Genomic DNA, 24,070 nt, shown 5'->3' on the forward strand with positions numbered 1-24,070 from the left:
CGGTTGAGTGCCCAACTTCGGCTCAGGTCATGATCTCACAGTTTGTGAGTTGGAGCCCTGCGTTGGGCTCTGTGCTGACAGATTCTGTGTCTCCCTCTCTCTCTGCTCCTCTCCTCCTCATGCTCTCTCTCTCTCTCAAAAATAAATGAACATCAATAATTAGTCAAGATGCTTCCTGGATAATCATAGTGATATTTATAATTTCATTTTATCACAGTGGAAAAGAACATTTTAATGTTGTATGAAAATTATTCACCTTCAGAAAATCCTTTCTACCATAATATGTTAAATCACAGTATTTTCTTGTAAGATTCAAAGTATTTTAAAACCTAACTAATGCAGATTTTATAAATCTCTTTGTTGTTTGATTGTTTTTGGTTTTCAAGCTGTACCAGTATTTTTTATTCCTTACTTAACCAAACATGAAATAATCATCCTATTATATGTTTATAGGGTTAATTTTTTATACTGAAAATAGCATAGATAGGCTGATTCCATAAAAGTTTTTAACACTTACAATTGTGGCTTCCCTCTGCTAAGGTAAGCATTGTTAAAAAGACATACATTTTGTTTTAATTCATCTTTTGGAGTTGCATGAATGTGGAGAACATTACTGACATACTTTCCTCTTCAAAATTCTTGTGACATGAAAAGTATGGGGATTGTTAAAAGAAATAGTGATACATTTTATAATAGAAAATAAAATAGATTGGAAAAATGACTGTGATTTTTATCAGTTGATAAATTTCTGTTTAGAATTCTAAGTACGAATGTGTGTTGATTAGGTATTCTAAAAAACAAACAAAAACTCCTTCTTAAATAGGCAATGAACAACATGATTTGCTTTTCAACATCTCCGAATATTAAATTATTAATGAGATGGGTAATTATGAATTCTTACAAAATAAAATACATTCAACATTTCAGATATAATTTAATAACACTTACTGATTGGATTTTCTCTCGAGGGATGATTTCAGATCCATTTGATCTATGCTGGTAGAATACTATTAAGGTTCAGATAAATATAAGGTAAGGAGCCAATTCAAAGGACAGGCAATAATGAAACTGCCAGAGGGGAGGTCAGTGAGGGATGGATGAAATAAAGGGGATTAAGATTACACTTATCTTGATGAACACTGAGAAACTTATAGAATTGTTGAATCAAAAAAAAAAAAAAAGGCGATGCAACTATGTAACTGGAGAAGCCAAGGAAGAAATGGTGTTTCATTGGAATGAGAGGTGTGAGTACAAACTTCAACTTTCTAAAGCAATCTGGTTGCCTTGCAGTACAGCTTCAATGATTGGGCCTCAAGCAGTTTTCTTATAAACTGATGATTATTCTCCCCAGGACTGACCTCCACCATCTCTCACTGACTGCAGGCTCATAATGAGAATTAATGCCCAATAAATCCCAGGTAGAGAAGTGAAAAGAGGATTCTCAGAGGAGATAACCTATACGCTGAATGTGTTACTGCCCTATTGGCAGAATGTGTTCCTATCTCTATTGTCAGATGTCTGAGAAGCCTGTATAGGCAGGCATACATCTTAAAGGTGCCAAAGGCAAGCAGAATACAAGTCCTGATTGTGTCAAATACACTGGCTTGGATGATATCAACAGATAAGCAATTTAATATTTTAACTCAACGATCAGGGACTAGTTTATAGGCTCTGTTAAATAGGTTATTGATACCTGTACTCAGTGACTGCCTCCATTTAAAAAAAAAAAAATATTTATTTATTTTTGAGACAGAGAGAGAGAGAGAGAGAGAGAGTGAGCAGGGGAGGTGCAGAAAGACAGGGAGATGTAGGATCCAAAGCAGGCTGTGTTGACAACAAAGAGTCTGATGAAGCACTTGAACTGTGAGATCATGACCTGAGCCAAAGTCATACACTTAACCAACTGAGCCACCCAGGCGCCCCTGCCTCCACATTTTGATATGAAAATGTCTGAACCTCCCAACCTTATTGTAGGGAATAAGGTCTAAAGAATGAATGCACAAGGGATATGGGGATAATGAATTTAGCCACTCTGTTACTGATCGTAGCATGATTGTTCATGAGGAAACGGTGAGGCACACACAAATTATGGAACATGTTACGATGTCCCATATTCTAAAATAATTCACTTGATCTGTATTCTTTAATGCTATCAATGTCAAAAAAGAAAGATTAAGAAATTCTTTCAGATTAAAGGACACTAAAGACACATGAAAAATAAATGCAATGTATGATTCTAGGATTGGATCCAGGCTAAAAAAAAAAAAAGCCACTACTAGTAAAACTTAACTACTTAATTATGGACTGTACATTAAATAACAGTATTATAATACTAGCAAATATCCTGAATTTGAAAATTTCACACTGGTTGCCTTATAGAAGATTCTTGTTGTTAGGAAATATGTGTTTTAAAAACTTATGATATCTGCAATTTACTCTTAAATAGTTCAGTAAAGTTCATAGCACCCTAGCCTCCCTCTTGGTTCACTCCATTGAAGTGCCCTGCAATGGGTCAAAGGAATAATCTGATTCTTTTCTCCATCTTCCCAAAGACTCCTATTATCATTTTTCAGAGTTATGCTGTGCTAGAGCATGGATAGTCTACAAGTATAATGTGAATTATTGGATATTGCCTTTGAAATGACCCTACACCCCAGAGATCCAAAACCACATGATAGTACTTTGACCTGAGTAAGGACTTAGGAGGTTAGTATTAAATGGATTTTGCCCAAGTGATCAGTGGGTTACTGGGCTGTCACATCTTGATATTCACTTCTCCAGTTCCAGAATGTATACAGGGAATAAGTAGAATTAGTAACTAACTGGTAGATGACCTATGTTGATTGCCTAGTCCATGGATTTAGAGATAATATTGTAAAAAGACCCAACTGGAAGCCCCAACAAACTCCTCTCATCCTATAAAGACAATAAACAATAATAAATAATACAATCCTTGGAATATTCCAAAGATTAGTGCTGCCATCAAACACTCAAAAGTTGTAAGGGTGACAATTCCTACCACATATATGTAGCACTGATTGGTTAGTGCAAAAGTCAGATTGTAGAGAAAGATTATAGATGATCACAAACTCAGTCAAATACTGTCGCTGATCACTGACTGATTATAACTGCATTCCTGGATTTGTTATCATTCCTGGAAGAAGTCATTGTAGCTCCTTATAAGTCATATTTAGCTCCATGAAGTTACTCGCCTAGCAAGTGCTTCGTTTTCCATACCTAACAGTAAATATAGTAAATTTCAAGCACGCCGTTTTACCCAGTTTGGATATTTGAAAAGATTTACCAGGCTCCACAGTGTATATTTAGGTGAGGCTTTTATCTAAAGGCAACCAGTGGAGAACAGGGAAAGAAAAAGAATGCAGGTAAGCAACAAGAGTCTCAGGAGAGACCTCTACATAACCCAAACTCCTCATAGCTCTATCTTTGTACATGGCTGGGCTGAGTATCTGATTTGAATCCCAATGTCTGCCAGTTGTATTGGCTTTGGAAGAGTTCCGTGGACTCACTGGGAGACCTGTAGAAGTCCCCTTGGTCAATAATCAAGACATGTTTGTCAAACCAATTGGGCCAGTTATGAACCATTAGTTTGTACAGGTCTTTCATTCATTCATTCATTCACTTAGCGTAAGCCTAATTCAGTGAAGACAGTAAACCTCAGTGTGTGGTTTTAGCTGCCTATCCTTGCCCCTTGTCTTTACTAAGACTCTCTCTTTTCTAATATACTGCTTTTTGGGTTGGTTAAGATATTAATTAGCCATATATGCTCACAGTTGATATCTTTCCCAAAGTTATTTGATTATTCCATGGCATTTAAATAATCATCTTAATAATGATAATTCTCAAGTTTGCATACAAAGTCTATTTTTTGAGTTCCAAGCTCTTATATATTACTGCTTCCTGTCTACCGCCACTAAATATCCAGCAACCACTTAAGGCTTGATATTTTCATAACAGCTTTAATTATTGACATTTAAATTATCCCTCTCTTTCTCTATTTCAATGAATAGCACTGGAACACACAAGCTCATGTCATGAAAACTGCCTCTAATCATCAATTCCTTATTTTTTTTACACTCCACCTCTAGATACGTATATAGTACCTCTTTCTTTAGTTCTATTAAGCATGCATGATACAATATTACGACTGTACCCTTTCCTCCACTGAAGTGTAAACTCCGTAAGATCAGGGCCTATGTCTGTACTTTTCAATGCATGGCTCAAATTAAAGTCTCAATAATTCTTAAGTGAATCAATGAATAATTAAGTATTTGGAATTGCTTTTAGAGTTTGTGCATTTGGATTTCAACAATCAAGGAAGTATTGTCTCTGCAGATACATTTTAGAAAAAGTACTCTATGAAGTAATAGCAGTGTTCATATGAAGAAATTGCGTGATATACAAACACATCATGAATTAAGAGTCATTAGTGTAACATATTACTTCAGTTATTGAAGTTGTGAACTTTCTCAGACATGGATAATTTTAAAATGAAAATGTTTCTGGTTTAACAATAAACATTAAGGTACATTCAGAGATGGTGTGGTTTTTGTGACATTTTTCTTGGCAAGGATGCAGTAACTTCATCTACTTTAAACCCATGGCAGTCACTGAAACAGAAAGATTCCCAGAAGATAACTTGCTGTCTGTGGTGTTTAGCTCTTGTCCTAATCCTGGCTAAACCAGTTATTCTAATTAACATTTCAAACAAACTTCCTGAAGGATAGGCTCAGAATACAATCTACTTCTCTTCAAAGGGGAAACCCTCTATTATCCCTCAAGAATAAACCCTTTATTTCCTCGACCTTCCTTTAAAATACTGCAAGGAAAGTTTTTGAGAGTCAGAAACCAGAATCTGCAGCCTTATATATTGCCTACACAGGGATTTTTGCCTTTTAGAACTGCTGTATCTAAACTGATTAACAAGACCAATTCAATTTCATCCAGAAAATAGTTGCAAAAAATAACTTAGGTTGAATGTTAAAAATGTAACTGGTCTTTGTAATTACACAAAGCCTATTTGATAATGTTATGCTTTCTGATGATAGATTTTTAGTAATTAATTTTTTTCAAAATTGTTACCATAATACCAATGCCCAATAAAAAATGTGAAAAGAGGTGCTATTAAGGTCATAAAAATCAGACTATCACACCATCTTTTACTTTTTACTTGCATACCAATAATTTGATAAATTAGTAAAATACATTTGATAAATGCCCAGCTCCCATGAACAATGCACACTTTCCTCTCTATATGTATAGGCTCTATTATGAGACATTAGGAATACTGTGAAATAGTTTTAAACACTTTGGGCAAAAGCACAATTTATTATCATATATGCAAATATTAAAATTGTGATTATAGAAGATTTTTCATCATTTAAATGAATATGAAATAATTATATTAAAATGTGAATGCATTTAGTTACTCAAAGAACAGTACAGTTGGGTTGCATGGTTACGCTGCAAGGGTGAAATTCAACTGAAGTATCTATATGAGAGGAGCTAAAAAGCTGTAATTTCATGGGAATGAAGTATTCTTTCAAAGTTGCTTTTTCCTTTCATATTTATTTGTGTTAGTCTCGAGTTGCTGACCTTCATCCACCCCAACAACTCAGCATCCTCACACATACCAGTTTGCATTAAAAGTGCATTTTTTTCCAAGTGCCATAAAAATATATCTATGGTCAAGGCCACTAGTTGTAATTACTCAGAATAGTTCTTGTTTTTTAATCTTCTGTACAAGACTGTAATAATTACAGAGTGCCTTTGTACCTTAGGCATAGGCAAGGTTCTTTTGATTAAAAATTATAAAAGGTCTTTTACATAAATATTTTTTGAAAACAGAGTTCATTAACTGTAGACCATCGGTTTCTCAACAGCCCACGATTGTAGGAAATAAGAGAATAAAGAGACTACCAATGATGTGTTCACAGAATCCATTAGACAGAGAAAAAATAAATTAGCCTGAGACTAAATTTTCAGTCATCTATAAATCCAGGCCTACTGGATATAACCAAAGATATTCAATGTAAAATAGTTGTTGCAATATGAAATATTCATTGCAAATAAAGTGAATCTATTAATGCATTTAATGACAAAATATAAAGGCTACCTTTGCCTAGTATTCCAACAACTATAGTGACAATCAAATGCAGACTAGGCCAGGTTAAGTCATAATCAATCCCTTTATTACTTACACCACAACTGTGAAGACAGATTCTTAGACCGATATTGATTTGGTGGTGTTTACTCTCTAAATCTGTGGTTCTAAACTTCAGCATGTATTAGAATAATCGGGAGTGCTTGTTAACACACAGGTTCTTAGAATCTAAACCAGAGTTTTTGTTTCAGTTCCGATTCTGTTTCTAATTCATTCTGACCCATCTAGAGTGGTGGAGTCTGAGAATTTGATTTCCTAGCAAGTTTCTCGTTCTGATTTCAGACCCACTGATCTAAACCAAATTGATATATGTATCAGTCTACATATTTTGATTTATCACCAAGTAACCTGCAAATTCCATGTAGCTCACTCATAGGAAAAAAAAATGTTTGCCAGAAGATATGAAGATCAGGCTCCCGTGGCTTTTATAGTTTGATTTTAAAAATCTGTTAGCATCCGGGTTTTGTATATCAACGTTCAACCAGCTTGAGTCATCCACAAGATTACTCAAATATGGGATCTAAACAGATTAATTTTTTAGGCTGCACAATCAACTGCTCCAAAAGATACGAAGCCTTTTTGCTGCTTTTCCAAGTGGGAGTCCAGACGTTAATCTCCGAAGAATACATTCAGTATTCTCTCAGCATTTCTCTTCAAAAGATTGGCAAAAGTAAAACTAAATAATTCTAACATACCTGAGATATTACTAAAACTAATCTCATTTCACATTTTGGGGTCATGGCTATTTCAACAACACACGAACTCTCGTAACATATTTGTCAGCATCTTTTCCGTCACCCAGAAAAAACAGATAATAGATCCACCGGAAGCACAAAAAGGCACAATCTAAGTAAATTATTTTTTCTGATATGACTTAAGCCTGAAATCTAGTCACTAGGTTGATGGAATTACTTAATATTATTTATATTACTTTATATGGAATCTGTTGCTTCATTTTTTCTATCATTAAGCTTTTACCTAGATTTTGTAAGCCTGGTTCAGGAGATCACACACATCAAGGCAAAGAGAAACCTTAAAATGGGCACAGAGTTAAACATTGAAATCTTTATGTCTAAAATTATTTTCTTCAAAATACTTTAGATTAGAATGCTGAATGCCCAATATGAGTTTTTGCTATTTAGAAATAAATACCATTTAATATGCATATACATACACACACATTTCAGCTCAAGGAAATAAATTATGTAGCAGTGACATTTGCTATTAGCATATGCGCCTGCACACACACGCACACACGTACACGCACGTACGCAGTCTATGTTTTGAATCTAAGGCAACATTAAGTTTTATGAAAGCATTCAGTTGTCAAAGATAAGGAAATGGTTCCTATAGGCTCAATGCTACCCCAAATCAAAGATAGTACTGGCGTTCCAGACAAACTCCAAAGTTCTCGAGGTGTCTAGATTTTCACTCATTGACTGACCCAGTAAAATATTGATTTGCAGGTGTATATTGCTAGATAAAGTTGTCCTATAGACTTGGGTTTAGTAAGGTCCTCCCAGAAATAGCAAGATTTAAATTTGCTTGCAGACCATTTAAAAACAAAACAAAACAAAACAAAACAAAACAAAACAAACGTTCTATGTAGTTTCACTTAAAAGCTCATTTCTAATCTATCTAATGTTGCCTAACTCAACTCTAGGATTTTTAAGGTTCCACATATGTTTGCAAGTTTCTTTATGTATGTTTATATACTTGTCATCTGACTTAAATTGTCCTTTTAGGAAATAATTTAATATGTTTTTTTTTGTTTTTTTTTTTTTTTTGCCATCTCAAAATTTATCTGCTTTAAAGTTTCTGGAATAAAAAAAAAAAAAAAACAGGATAAAAAATGAAGATCATTAATTGCCTGGATAAATAATACAGAAAAGGAGACAATGCATGGTCTTCTTTTTTAATTTTTTTTACTTAAAAAAATGTTAACATTTATTTATTTTTGAGAGAGACAGAGACAGAGTGTGAGATGGGGGAGAGGCCAACACAGAATCCGAAGCAGGCTCCAGGCTCTGATCTGTCAGCACAGGGCCCAGCGCAGGACTTGAAATCACCAAGTGTGAGATCACTACCTGAGCCTAAGTCGATACTTAACTGACAGCCACCCAGGCTCCTTAACAATGCATAGTTTCTTAAAATAAGCAAATAATAAAATACCCTGGTCCCAAAGGTTTTTCTCATCTACATTAGTGAGATACCACCAATATCCGCCTACACCGGATAATATGAATTTGGTCCAGTCTCACCCATACATGTAATTTTTATGTTTTATTTTATTTACAAATATCTTTTAAAGGACAAACACGTGATCAGTGATTTATAAGAGCTAAAAGCAAGGCAAAAATGTAACGCAAGTGTAATAAGCTAATAGGGGTCTGTTTTACCTTAAAAATTCTATGTTTAATCTATGCTAAAAACCTTTTGGGAGAGGTCATTAAGGAATTAAACAAACCAAGAGCTATTCAATTTTACTGTTAAGATAAGCAAAGATGTCAGAATGTTTATGATCCAATATTATTTAATTTTCTGTAAAAGAAAATCAAAGAGTGTTTTTGTACCTAGAGATTTTTAGAAAACAATCAAATCAAAAGAAAAAGAAAGAAGGAATTTCTTGATTTAATCTACTAATATTTCAAATGGTTCATCAAAAAACTTAAAGTACATTATATTTTTTTAATCTTATCTCTCATGATAAAATTATACTCTGTCATCTGAGGAGAGACACAAGAACTTTTTTTGCTGTTTTTTGACTTTTGGGGCTAGTGTGAAGAAAACATGAAGCATCTACCACTCCTGGAACCCAGCCATATATTCTTATTTCATGAAAATAATCTATTCTGCAAGGAAAACTTTCCTTCAGGGTATTAGGGGACAATAAAAGTATAGTTTATACTAATACCTTAGTAAAGCAGATTGTATGTAATTAGATTTCAAAATGTGCTTAAACGTTCCATGTAAACCTAATAAACTTTCATGTTACATTCTTGTTTACTGAAACATAGATTTAAATTCCCAAAAGGACTTTACAACAACTAAATGTGAAAATCCTTATTAGAAGTAATACAATAATGGGGCATCTGCGTGGCTCAGTCGGTTAAGCGTCCAGATCTTGGTTTTGGCTCAGGTCATGACCTCACAGTTTTGTGGGTTCAAGCCTGGCATTGGGCTCTGTGCTGGTGGTGCGGAGCCTGTTTGGGGCTCTCACTCTCTCTCTCTCTCTGTCTCTCTCTCTCTCTGCCCCTCCCCTGCTCATGCTGTCTCTGTTTCTCTCTCTCAAAATAAATATATAAACTTAAAAAAATAAATAATACAATAATTATACTCATATATTATTAAACACACACAAACACTTTCTTGAATTTCTTAGCCACCTGAGTAATTTTTTTTTTTCCTTTTAATTCAACTTCCCAAATCACTTCTATTTAGTCTTAGGCTGTTCTGCTGCCATACTTAATCAGTTGTTCTCCCCAAAATCACAGTAGGCTAGGTTTAAAAGTACTACAGTCACATATTAGGATCTCTGGTGTTGTTTCCAAACCCCATAAAGAGATTGAATAAAGAAGATGTGGTTTATATATCCAGTGGCATACTACTTGGCAATGAAAAAGAATGAAATCTGGCCATTTGCAACAATGTGAATGGAACTGGAGTGTGTTATGCTAAGTGAAATAAGTCAGTCAGAGAAAACAGATACCCTATGTTTTCACTCCTATGTGGATCTTGAGAAATTTAACAGGAGACCATGGGGGAGGGGAAGGGGGAAAAATAAAGTTACAAACAGAGAGAGAGGGGGTGCAAACCATAAGAGACTCTTAAATACAGAGAACAAACTGAGGGTTGATGGCAGGGGTAGGGGAGAGGGAAAAGTGGGAGATGGGCATTGAGGAGGGCACTTGTTGGGATGAGCACTGTGTGTTGTATGGAAACCAATGTGACAAAAAATTATTTTAAAAAAACTTGAAAAAAGAGAGATTGGGGGGATCCACTCCTACATTTCAATCTATCAGCCATATTTCCTTCATTGAGTCTAACTCTTCTTAATCAGTCTTTCTCTGAAGATAAATTCGATTGATTCTGCTGTTAAAAACAAAACAAAGTAATACACATAAACTGGTTTCATCAATCAAATTGATTACAGCTTCCATTTATGCTTACAAAAGGTGATAACATTGTTTCTGCATCTCAAAGATGGGCTGGCAATGCTTCACACTGGGGACATAGACTATGGTGAAGGACACACATTTTTATAGTAATTGTAAACTGAAGTTACCAAGATTTCTGGAACCAATGCTAATTAATACACATTCACTTTACCTGCAAGATTTTATGATAAAAAAATACTGTCAACCCTTTCATCTTAAGTCTCAGGTATGAATTTGATCAAAATTGGCAGGAGGATGATGTGATTGACATATCTCTTTCTAGACTTAACATGAACAGTTCCCATTTCTAATATTACAAGCCCTTTGTTTCCATTCCCTTCATCTCAAGGTTTTTGTTTCTGTGTTGTTGTTTTGTTTTGTTTTTACATGATGCTTTGTTAAACTCTTCACTATGTACAGATTTGTCTGAAAGTTTAGAATCAAGTTCAGACCTCTGATATACACAGACATGATTATAATGGCAAGGAATTATCTATCTCAGACATGTAATAGTGCATCTGTCCAACGTAACTACAACCATTTCAAGCTACCACATTATTCAAGTAAGGTTTTAGATTCTGTATTTCACATATAAGCACAATTAACTTCTGACAGTAAATTTTTAACTAATTACAATGTATCCATCCATGCAAGATAATTGCAATATAAATGTTTAGTAGCCAATCTGGTGCCTTCGTTCATAATTAATATTATAAAATTGACATTAAATGCTTCTACACTACAGACATGGGCACAGAAAAATTTAATAAACATTTAATTATTTATAAGTGCACATTATAATTCATACTATATAAAAGCATTTAAAAAGAAATAATGGACAGGTAAACACATTCAGGAAGCTAATTTTATATTAAAATGTGTTTACTGTCTCTTAATGGCAAAGCCATTATCTGCACCATGACTGACAGATATGGCATCTAGACTAAACTCTCATTTATTGAGGATAATCTTTGTCTGCATATTTTATGTTTATAACAAATAATCTGTTGCTGTTTTTTGCATGAATAAACCTTAAAGTAATAGAAATTTAGTACCAGAGAAGACTCGACATTATTTTGTTCAGTGCCATTATTTTACAAATAAACTAGAATAATTTACTGATAGATTCAGACTAAGTAATAGTCTTCATAACTGCTATTCCCATATAGAGTCTATTCACTATGCAATGCTGCCATTGTAAAAAAATCATTGCACAATGTAATTCATGCCCACTATTATCAGCAATTAATTAATTAATATTTATTCTCTTATGTGTGTACTAAGATTATTAGTACTGAGTGTAGTATTTAATTAGTACTTAAATTTATAGAACTGGGCTCTAAATACTTTTTTGCTTCCTCTTTACATTAGATGAGTTTAGACTAAATAAAAACACATCTATTAGTATTATTACAATAATATAAGCTAAATTTTTATTGTTTGGCAAACTTCAAAATATTTATATAAGAAAAAGTCTCACTCATTTTGGTTATGTGATGATCCTTTAGATTTTACATGTGAAAATATTTGTTCTATTTCATCGCTTCATTAGAATACAAAGATAGTGTTATGCATATGTTCACAATTAATACTCTCCATTTATTCAACTACATAGAATTTTGCTGTTCAAAATGTGTGGCAATATAGTCTCAGTTTCAAATGTCAAGGTGATTAGTTTGATGAAGAAATCTAAACTGTTGGTATCACTAACTTATGTACTGAATTACGTATGTAATACTCTCCTTACAGCCAGTGCTATGTGAGCCATTGGCTTGAAGAATCAAATTTTAAAAAGCAGCTCCAATAAATTTTTCATCCTTTTGTTATTTAGCTACTCATCTCTTCGGACCATGTTTTTGCTTATTATATATATTTATATTTAAACTTGTATGAATGTCTTAAGCATGGAGTCTTCTCCGATTACAAATATCTGAAAATAAAAAGTAGAAGTGATGCGTTTCCCCTTGATTCTAGCCTTTAAATTAAATAGTGAATGCACTGAAAAATGTATTTTGGATAGCAGGATATTTTTTATCCTTCTAAGGAGGCCAAGCATATTTCAGGAACATCCACAGAGCTACAGTTGATACATGATGCCTTCTTTCAGGGTAAGTAATCAAAAAAGAAAATTTAGTAGTAATATCCTGGAAAAGAAAGTGTTTATATTCCTCTGGGAATAAGCAATATTATCCTGTAATACATTATAGTTATAATATCATTACAAATATGTTATACTTACATATTATGTTACAATATATTCTTTATTGACTAAATGAGGGAAATGATTTTCTTTAAGTGACAGTCTATATTCTCCATTGTTTACACTGACCACAGAGGTAGATCAGGAAAATTAACCATCACAATTATGTGCCTAATAATGTCTAAAAATTGTGTAGTATACCTGCAATTAATTGACCTCAGGAAATTAAAGTTTAAGTAAACCCTGGTGTGGTAAAATTATTCACTGTACCACCTTAAAAGTTTGAGATTATATTCATTGCATTACTCTCCTAAACCACAAATATAGAATTATATAATCTAATTCTTTTGAAATGTAATTTCACATATTAATTTTGTCAATAAACCTTTAAAGATGAGTTTTTTAAAGTTAAGAGCCTTATTCATTTCTAGATTAGGATAAAGGCAATGGAATTCTAATCTGAGAGAATTTCATTAAAACAAAACTGGGCAGCATATACCCATGATAAGTGCATCCAGAAATTAAACAGTTCTATTTAAGGAAAATATTTATATCTTAAAAAGACTCAGAATCTATTACTGCAAACTAATTTAGACAATGTACCTTAAACTTCAAAGTTAATTAAAATTTATGTCCTTTATTATATTTGCTTATTTCCTTGCTGTGCACACACACACAAACACACACACACACACACACACACATACACACACACAATTTTGCTACAAAAGCAAGTTGGATATAACTGGTTTAAATAAACACCTAGATTCCTAGTAGTATATTTCCATCTAGTCCCAGATAAATTTCAATACTTGCACACTTGTGGTATACATTACCCTAATACATTAAGAGTGCTATTGGTTATTACTTTTTCTTTTTTTTAATTTTAATTTTTTTTTGTTTTATTTTAGAGAAAGAACATGTGTGTGAGAGGGGAAGAGAGGTGGAGGATGAGAGAGAGAGACAGAATCCCATGCTTAGTGCAGAGCCCAACCTAGGGCTCAGTCCCATGAACCTGGGATCATGACCTGAGCTGAAATCAAGAGTCAGACGCTCAGCTGACTGAAACACCCAGGTGCCCTGGTCATTATTCTTTAAGTCCCTATGCTTTTCTTTAATTTTCACAAAATTTTTTTAAAGTTACTATTCCTTTTGTGAAATTTGAGGCTCGGATTAACACTCATCTGTTACTAAGTGAAAAATTCCTGTGTTGAAACCGGGTTTGAATGAATATCCGTATTCTTTTAGCTACGTTTTGGGAACATTTTTTTAGACTAGCACATTGATGTTTTATAATTTCCAATAGATATTAAATATATGTTATACATGCCACGGCTAATGTTCAGGATATGACTGCTTAGAGGCCATCAAAAATACTTTTTATCCCAATTGATTGTGTTTATAAAAACAGTGAGTACTTTACAGGGGAGGGAGTATGTTTTAAAAAGCATTATTTGCAATCTTTAAGTTCTTTTTTATAAAAACAAATGAGAATTGTTGTGTTAGAGATGTCCTAAATTAGATGGTGAATCATAAACAAAGCTATAAATGAGCTGCATAGGAAGGCAGAGACCATGCTCTTGACATTGGAGGTTATTACCATATTATGAAATTAACACTGCCATGATCTGTAGTTTCCTTAATTTAGCTGTTCCATGCATCTCTCTTTTATGTAAGGGATGATTAATAAATTTAATTATATATTTTGATAATATAGTATTACAGTAAAATAAATGGAGATCAAAACCATAATTACTTGTATAGTAAATAATATTCTAATTGATTTCTGGTGTTATATATATCTAATATTCTTTTTAGTTTTTGCTGCTTGCCTATAAAATAATTGAATAATTAATAATTATAGGAGTGACAGGTTAATTTTACTTTGAGTCAATTTACATATGAATCAAATCAGCAGTGGCAAAATTCCTAATAAACTTGTAACATTATACAAATAAGATATTGGCACTATCTCTTTCATGACCTGTAAGTTTTAATGAATGACAATATTTAATTAACATTTTCTAATTTTAAAAAGAGTTTAGCAGAGTGAAAAATACGTACATTGCCCATGCTGTAGATCTAATCCATATCGAAAGTAATTTAAACTCAAAAACAACAAACTTCTAAATATCTTTGATAAACATTTTTAAAAAATGCTTTCAAATGCTACAATTACTCATATTGTCCTGTGAAAACTTTAAAAAAAATTTTTTTCATGTTAATTTATTTTTGAGAGGAAGAGGGACAGAGTGAAAGTGATGGAGGGCAGAGAGAGAAAGACAAAGAATCCGAAGCAGGCTCCAGGTTCTGAGCTGTCAGCACTGAGCCCAACGTGGGGCTTGAACTCATGAGCCATGATATCATGACCTGAGCCGAAGTTGGACGCTTAACTGACTGAGTCACCCAGTTGCCTCTGTGGAAACTGTTTTTTAAAGTTATAAATATAAAAGTAGTATTTAAGCATTAACTAAATATTAGATATTTACTTTTGTCACTTGAACTCACAGTTTCCACTCTGACAACAGTAACACTGTTTTGGGACCGTAAGTGTTCAATAAACATTGAGTGAAGGAAATGTTGCAAAATTAAAAGGTATGAGCTCCTGAAGATACAAGAGAGGAGATATTAGTTTGAAACTCAGGATTTGGGGTACAGTAAGCAAGGTAACCCTTAGCCTATTCCAGAGGACTTAGGGTCACCTGATTTTAAATAATATGTTTTCAAAAATGGGAATAGATATGAAGCTCAATTTACTTCAGTGCGACCAAGCTCTAGTGACACAAAATAAATGCTCTATTTTCAGCAAAACACTGCCTTGTGTTTGCCAACAATGTTTTATAGAAAATTTTAAACACTTTTTAATTTTAATCAAATGATTCAAGAAACTCAGGTTTTTAATTTTTAAACACTAGATTGCTGTATCTTTGCATGTTCATGTAATCATCTTGCCAAATGGACCTCCTAACAGTAAGCATTAGAATGATGCCTGTAGTCTTCAGGCCTGAGTTGTACAAGCTTCTCTGACCCGGCAACAATTGGAGAAAAATGCCAGGAGGATGGTATTTCTCTGTATTGACAGCTGGTTCTCCACTGACCTCCCCTTTACCAGACCTCTTTAGCTACAAGCTCTAGTGCAGATCCCTGACAGGCCTTTAGCTCATAATGAATCTTGGCCTGGAAAGTGAAGTAAGAGGGTGAAGTATAAGGAAGGATTGCAGAGGCTGTTTGCTTCCTTCTTTTTAATAAAGTCTAGTGGATAGGAAGTCAATAAATGATGATGATAATACAGAGGGAATCAGAGACATACCGAGATCAGTGACTTTGGGGCAGAAACAGAGATGCTACAATTGCTTTACAAACTGAGGTTTGGGGATGAACATTGAACAAATGTTATGATCATAACAGAAAACAGTCGGTAGGAATACAGCTTTACATTTTTCTGCTCCCAGAAATAATCAATCACAAAACTAAGGGTTTTAATGAAGGTGTGTGTAAAAACATAAAAACCTCGGAGAATGAAAAGAATTTTTGCCTTTGAATTTAGAGATCCCAATAATGAAAACTAACGGGAGAGATGAGTTTCAGGGACACACTTTAAAATGGTAATAAGACTTGGGAATATCTAGGGGGTGGTTTTAATAGCAATCAAATAAAATTTAAAATGTAAGATCCATATAAATGCATAAATGATTGTTTTGCCAAAAGACTATAAAAATCAAGTCTGGAGTAAGTTTTTAAATCTTTTTATTTTGAAATTTTATGGTCATCTTTCTTTTTCACGTGAATGCTGTTATACCTATGTTAAATTAAAGTATATTTAATTGAGGCGTGCGTAGGTGGCTCAGTCGGTTAAAGTTCTGACTCTTGGTTTAAGCTCAGTTCATGATCTCATAGGTCATGGGTTCAAGCCCCACATCAGGCTCTATGCTGACAGTTCAGAGCCTGGAGCCTCCTTCAGATTCTGTGTCTCCCACTCTCTGTGCCCCTCCCCGTCTCTCTCTTTAAATCACTTTTTTAAAAATTGAAAAAAAAATACTGATAGAAAAGGTAGTCCTGCGATCCTAAAGCCTGTACAGAGGCCTGTACAAACATCCTATGTTTTATGTCACTATATTTATTCATACATGTTTTTCTCATTGATAAGTCACGTTTCACTTTTGAACTGTATTACCTCATATACTCCCAGTCTGTTTTCATAGAAAGTGCACTATAGAATAATTGGTTACAGAATAATTAGTTTTGAAAGTGTAACTTAAAAAAATGTAATCTAAAGATATATTTACATTTACTTAATGGCACTTTCAGAAAGTTTTGTTAGTATGATACAATAGAAGTTAAAATCACTTACAATCAGCACTTTTCACCAAAATACAATATTATTGGTAAAATATGAAATAAATTGAATGAAATTAAAGAAGAGCTTAATACGATCATCACAAAACACATTTCTAACTGAATATCTGGCATTGAAACATTGTTGTGGTCATTTATAATGAACATAAATATTTTTATATTTACTTACAGTGGCTTATAATAGATGTCTCAGGGGGTACCTGGGTGGCTCAGTAGGTTGAGCTTCCGACTTTGGCTAGGGTAATGATCTCACGGTCTGTGGGTTCAAGCCCAGCATAGGGATCTGTGTTGACAGCTCAGAGCCTGGAGCCTGCTTCAGAGTCTGTGTCTCCTTCTCTCTCTGACCCTCCCCCATTCATGCTCTGTCTCTCTCGGTCTCAAAAATAAATAAACATTAAAAAGATAAATTTTAAAAAATAATAATTATTTTCTTAAAGGAACATATTACTTTTATTACTAATTTTTCTTTTTTTAAAAAGACAATCACATTAAAATGTTTGAAAATAACTCTTACTTTTGTAAGAGTACCAAGTTTATTTTTTATTTGCTGTATTTGCAAAGTCAAAGCCATCATATTAAAATTTCCTCTGTAAGTTATAAATTTTACATATGTTGTTTTATTTTTACAACCTTATATCATTAGAATTAAAATAAGTGGATGGGGCACCTGGGTGGCTCAGTCAGTTAAGCATTCGACCTTGGCTCAGGTCTTGATTTCATGGTTCGTGAGTTTAGGCCCTGCATTGGTCTCTGTGCTAACAGCTCTGAGCCTGGAACCTGCTTCAGATTCTGTGTCTCCCTCTCTCTGCCTGTCCCCTGCTCATGCTCTGTCTCTCATTCTCTCTCTCAAAAATAAACATTAAAAAATTAAAAAAATAAGTGGAATCAATATTGTTGCCCCCCAATATAAAGGTCTTATATATGTAATTTATAGATGTATATGTATATGTATGTATGTAATTTTATATTTTTTGCATATTTACATATTATTATGTATGTAATTATATATGTAATTTATTTACATATTCATTACAGAAATTAAATACAGACCTTTGAAGTTTGAAAACCAGTAAATGCAATATCTGACCTCATATGTGATAATCTTGAGAAAATTGACAAATGCCAAGGAAAATTAAAAGTTGATAATTGATGAAGAAATAATTTACCAGTGTACATCAAAGCCTCAGACACTGTGTACTGAAGATTTAAGTACCAACCTCTATATTATAAGTTAATAAACGAAATAAGTTTTTTTAATAGATAGAATCAAAAACATATTTCATTGCATTTCTAGCATATGAAATCCAGAAGCATATTAAGGCAATGACAAGTTTACAAGCCTAAAACCCCTGGGCAGCTTAGCAGCATTTACAGAGCATCTATGGAGGAAGTACCTACAGTAAGATAATAGAACTCATGGAGATTGGGTTCATTTTTACTATGGATAATGTATAAATCAATATTCTTGAATCATCTTACCAATTGTTCAAAAAAATTTTTGCAATGATATAGTGAGAACATCACCATCCACAGCTCATCAAAGTTAGCAACATAGCCTGTGTTTTATGGACATCACCAAGACTATGAAATCTCACCTCCCTCTCTCATCCACAGAAAATATATAAGCATTAGAAATAATCCTATTGAGGAGCACCTGGGTGGCTCAATTGGTTAAGCATCTGACTTTTGATTTTGGCTCAGGTCATGATCTCAAGATGCTTGAGTTCGAGCCCCTCGGGCTCTGCGTTGACAGTGTGGAGCCTGCGTTAGAGGCTTTCTCTCCCTCTGCCCCTGCTCTGTTCTCTCTCTCTCTCTCTCTCTCTCTCTCAAAATAAATAAACTTAAAAATTTTTAATACAAAAATAATAATCTTACTGAGACTCTTACCCTTACTCTTACTCTTACTCTTTTCAGTTTGGTGTTCCTACAATCAGAAAGCAGCTCTAAGAACAGGGCATGATCTTGGAGGTAGAGAACACACAAAGGAGTAAAGATTAAAGGTCACATCACTAAATTAGAACTTATAAAACTGACATAAGTTGATGCTCTTTAATAACAATTGTGAAATAGATGAAAAACAGTGAACTATGCAAATATTGTTGTTCAGGGGTCTCAATCTCTCTTGTGCCCTCCCTCCCCTGCCCTTTCCACTCTCACATCCTGCTCTGTAGGCAAATCTGCTTGTAATTTTCAGGTCCTAACGTTACCGTTACCCTGTCCTAGCTCTAACCTCACCCATGACATTCATTAGTCCATTAATAATTAACATCACTCTACAAATAAGTAAATCTCAAAAGAAAATTCAAGAAAGAGAAAACCTTTGTCAATAATATCTTGAATACTGGAATTTCAAGTAAAAAAAATGAAAAATTTCATAGGGATTAGGAAGGCAAAATTATCTCCCAAATCCTCCTAGTTTGTAGTTCTTTTAAACACATTTTCCCTTTACTTTTTTTTATCTTTTTAAGAGTAACAATAAAGTGAGATTTAAAATGGAATGGGCTTACTCAACATGTCTCTGAAGGCAAGGGAAACAAAAGCAAAAAGGAACTGTTGGCACCTCATCAAAAAAAAAAAAAAAAAAAAAAAAACTTCTGTACAGTTAAGGAAACAATAAGCAAAACTAAAAGTCAACCAATGGAATTGGAGAATATATTTTCAAATGACATATCAGATAAAGGGTTTGTATCCAAAAGCTATAAAGAACTTATCAAACTCAACACCCAAAAAACAAATAACCCAGTGAAGAAATGGGCAAAAGACATGAATAGACACTTCTCCAAAGAAGACATCCAGGTGGCCAACTGACATATGAAAAAATGCTCAACATCACTCCTCATCAGGGAAATGAAAATCAAAACCACAGTGAGATACCACCTCACACCTGTCAGAATGGCTAACATTAACAACTCAGGTAACAACAGATGTTGCCCAGGATGAGGAGAAAGAGGATCTCTTTCACACTGCTGGTGGGAATGCAAACTGGTGCAGCCACTCTGGAAAACAGTATGGAGGTTCCTCAAAAAATAGAACTACCCTATGACCCAGCAATTGCACTACTAGGTATTTTTCCAAGAGATACAGGTGTGCTGTTTCAAAGGGGCACGTGCATCCCAATGTTTATAGCAGCACTATCAACAATAGCCAAAGTATGGAAAGAGCCCAAATGCCCATCAATGAATGAATGGATAAAGAAGATATGGTATAGATATACAATGGAGTATTCCTCAGCAATCAAAAAGAATGAACTCTTGCCATTTGCAACTATGTGGATCGAACTAGAGGGTATTATGCTAAGCAAAATTAGTCAGAGAAGACAAACATCATATGACTTCACTCATGTGAGGACTTTAAGATACTAAACAGATGAGCATAGGGGCAAGGAAGCAAAAATAATTTAAAAACAGGGTGAGGGACAAAATATAAAAGACTCTTATGGAGAACAAACAGGGTTAGCGGAGGGATTGTGGGGGGGGGAGGGGGTAAATGGGTAAGGGTCATTAAAAAATCTACTCCTGAAATCATTGTTGCACTGTATGCTAACTAACTTGATGTAAATTAAAAAATAAATTATTTAAAAATTTTAAAAAATGCAATGGGGAAGGAATTTTGGAGATGTGAAAAGGATATGTAAATTCTGTCTTGGGATAGCCACAGGACCCAAAACCATAATCATACTAAATAATACCCAGGGGGAAGTTTTGGCAAGAAAAGTTGACAAAAGTCTCATGAAGTAATGAGACTAAGCAGTGAAACCAATTAAACAGCTACTCAGAAAACCAAAAATTATGATGCCTTACATATGCTCTGGGGGTTGACTAGACCAGGCTACTCTGAAGGATAATAATAAGTCCGAATAGGAAAGGACTGGTGATCTATGAGACGGGGTCAGCAGGAATGTACACCCCCAGGACCTACTGAGTCTTCTCCTAAGGCTATCTTTACTTCTCACCAAGTGTATATTCATTTTCTATCCTGCATAACAAATGACCACAGAACCAGTGGCTTCAAATACCCATTTATTGTCTCACGGCTCCTATAAGCCAGAAGTCTAGGCACAGCTTTCCAGGGTACTCTGCTCCTAGTTTCACAAGGTAAAAATAAAGATGTTAGCTGTGTGCTGTTCTCATATGGAAGATTGACTAAAAATGCAGCTGCTTCCAAGCTCCCTCAGATTATTGGCACAAGTTTCTCCTTGTGATTGTAGATTTCATGGCAGTTTTCCTCTATCTGGGGAATCTTTCACTCCCTGGGTCTTACATAATACAACATAATTGCAGAAACGATTCTCCCATGGCCTTTGCCTAAACTAATCAACTGGTGTCTATCCCATCACCTTTGCCATATTCTAATATCTAGAAACATGTTACAAATGCCACCACACTTCAGAGGAGGGAATTATACAGGAGTATAATTGTTGTCATGTTAGACTTCTGCCCACTACAAAGATTGTCACTCTTCAGGGGAAGAACCTCATCACCACCCTCAAGAAGAAAGAGAAATAATTTCAAAGGTCACTGTTTTGAGGTGAATTGTGTTACCTCCAAAAATCATAAGTTAAAACCCTAACCCCTGGTGCCTCAGAGAGTAGCTAGATTTGGAGATAGGTAATTAAGTTAAAATGAGGTCATTAGGGTCGGCCCTAATTCAGTGACTGTGTCCGTGTAGAAAGAGGAAATTTGGACACAGATATCTGTAGGAAAAGATTATGTAAAGACACAGAGAATATCGCCTTCTACAAACCAAAGAGAGAGGCTTTAGAAGAAATCAACCCTTCCAGTACTTTGATTTCAGACTTCTGGACTATAGAGTTATTAGAAAATAAATTTATGTTGTCTAAGCCATCTAGTCTCTGGTAGTTCATTATGGCAGTCCTAGCAAGCTAATACAATCAGTTTCCAATGTGCTGATTTTACATTTTATAGGAAGGCAGTTTTCAATAGTAGCAAGGCCATGTATAATGTGGACAGGATAAGACATCATAGCTGACCTCCATATTAAATGTGTCTTCTCTCAATTTTCTTTTAGTTGGAGAGATTAAAATATTCAATAATATACAATTTTCATGAGTATGTGGGAATAACTATACTTTTAAAGACTTTTTTAGCAGACAAATGTGCAAAAATCATCATTTAAAATGAGCAGAACACTTGACCCATTAATTATTCATTGCTTAAATTACCAGGCTGTTTGAGATGTGTAGGACATATCAGTAAATATCATAGACAAAAGCTCCTTGTTCCATATCTCATAATCTAGTGAGAGGAGAGAGGAAAAAAATAAATAAGTAAATTAGTATAAAGTATATCGTTAGAAGGTGATAAGCACTGTGTGACAATTTTTAAAAATAAAAAAAGAATAAGAGAATGTGGATCAGGAATGCAGGCTGAAGAACCGGATACTTTTCTTGTGGATGGTGGTCAGGGCAGGGCTGAGAAGCTGGTATTTGAAAAGAGATTTACAGAGGGCAAAGTGGTAACCTTCCGTAATTCACAGGGAAACAGATTCACTGCTGAAGAAACAGCTAATTCAAAGCCCCTATGGCCTGGCATGCGTGAGAAAAAGTAAGAAAGTTCCTGTGGAGGAGGTGGACTGAATGAGAATAAGATATAGGGGATAAATTCTGAGTAAAATGGGAAGACTTTGGATGATTTTGAGAAGAGGGGTAATATATTGGGAATTGGATTGAGATTAGAATAAAGGGGAGCAAGGTACCATTTGAGAGGGTACTGCAATGATCTAGGTGAGAGAGGGTGGTGGCTTGCAGAGCTAGAAGCAGAAGTATTCAAAGGAAATAACAGTCTGGATATATTCTGAAGCAATAGACTGTAGCATGTTTTTCCTCCAAATTTATTCTACAAATAGACTTGCAAAAGTGAATGAAAATGTATGTAAATTGATATGCACTAGATAATGTTTAGTAATAGAAAACAACTGGATAGTAATAGAAATAGTAATAGAAAACATTAGTAACCCAATGCCTACCAAAACATGTCCATTTTAAATAATTCTGCTAGATCAGTAAAATAAAATTCAACAGTCATTAAAAAATGAGGTAGGTATATAGGTGTTAAAATGAAAATGTACACCAGGCATCTTCATAAATGAAACTGTAGAACAGTTGTACATGATGATTTGTTTTAAAATAAAAACACTGTGTAAAGATATAGAAGATAGTATATGGTTAGATATCTCTTAAACTAATTAACATGAAAGAATAGAATTAAATTTAGGAAAGGGAGAAATGATGTTATTTTTATTTTTATATTCTTTGCTACAGCTTGACTTCTATGTATTAGCATGTGTTAATTTGCTAATAATACTTATTATATCATTATTATTAATGATATTATTATATCATTATTATATCATTATATTATTATCATTATTAACAAATTATACATAAATTTTCTCCCAGCATGAAAATCTTTGACCTTACCTTACAAATAAGACTCTTGGTGGTAAATAGGGGACCAAAGATCATCCTAAAAATGAGTACTGATTTCATTGAACACTTTTAAGTAGCATCACAGAAAATAAAGGTATTATAGTGTTAATGTTGGAAATGCACTATGAAAAAATAATCAGGTGCAAAGTGGAATAAAACCAATCAGTATTTGGTTTTGCTTGTTCATTGTGTAAAGAAGTCTGGTGTGCTACTGCGTGCTGAAAGTATAGCATATCTTTTACTTTGACCGTTGTGTAGTGGCCACACATTAGAACCATCTAGCATTAAATCATTTACGCAAATAAAGTACTTAATAGAAATTGTCTTCCAGGAAGGAGGTGATGCTGCTCCTGCCACTTTCCCCTCCGCCCCCAGGTTAACTCTCTTTTCCATCAGTTTTGGACTTACAGCTTTTTATTTCAGGCTGGCAGTCTGCACTTGCCTTACCTTCTATTTTCCAAGCTACTGCTCCCTTTCTCCAAATAGGTTGTCCAGAAATTTCTGGAAGGCATCATTTTCTTCCAGGCTTACAACATTTTCATTTCTATGTGATTATAGAAAGACAGTTGCTGCTTCCCACTTTTCGCTTTGCCTTTCTTTAAATTTCTATTAATTATTAATTATTATTATTATTATCTGTAGTAATTATTATTATTATCTTTGAGAGAGAGAGAGAGAATGAGCAGGGGAGGGGCAGAGGGAGAGGGAGAGAGAAAATCTTAAGCAGA

The sequence above is a fragment of the Panthera uncia genome, chromosome C2 (assembly GCF_023721935.1).
Source record: "Panthera uncia isolate 11264 chromosome C2, Puncia_PCG_1.0, whole genome shotgun sequence".
NCBI classification, from domain to species: domain Eukaryota; kingdom Metazoa; phylum Chordata; class Mammalia; order Carnivora; family Felidae; genus Panthera; species Panthera uncia.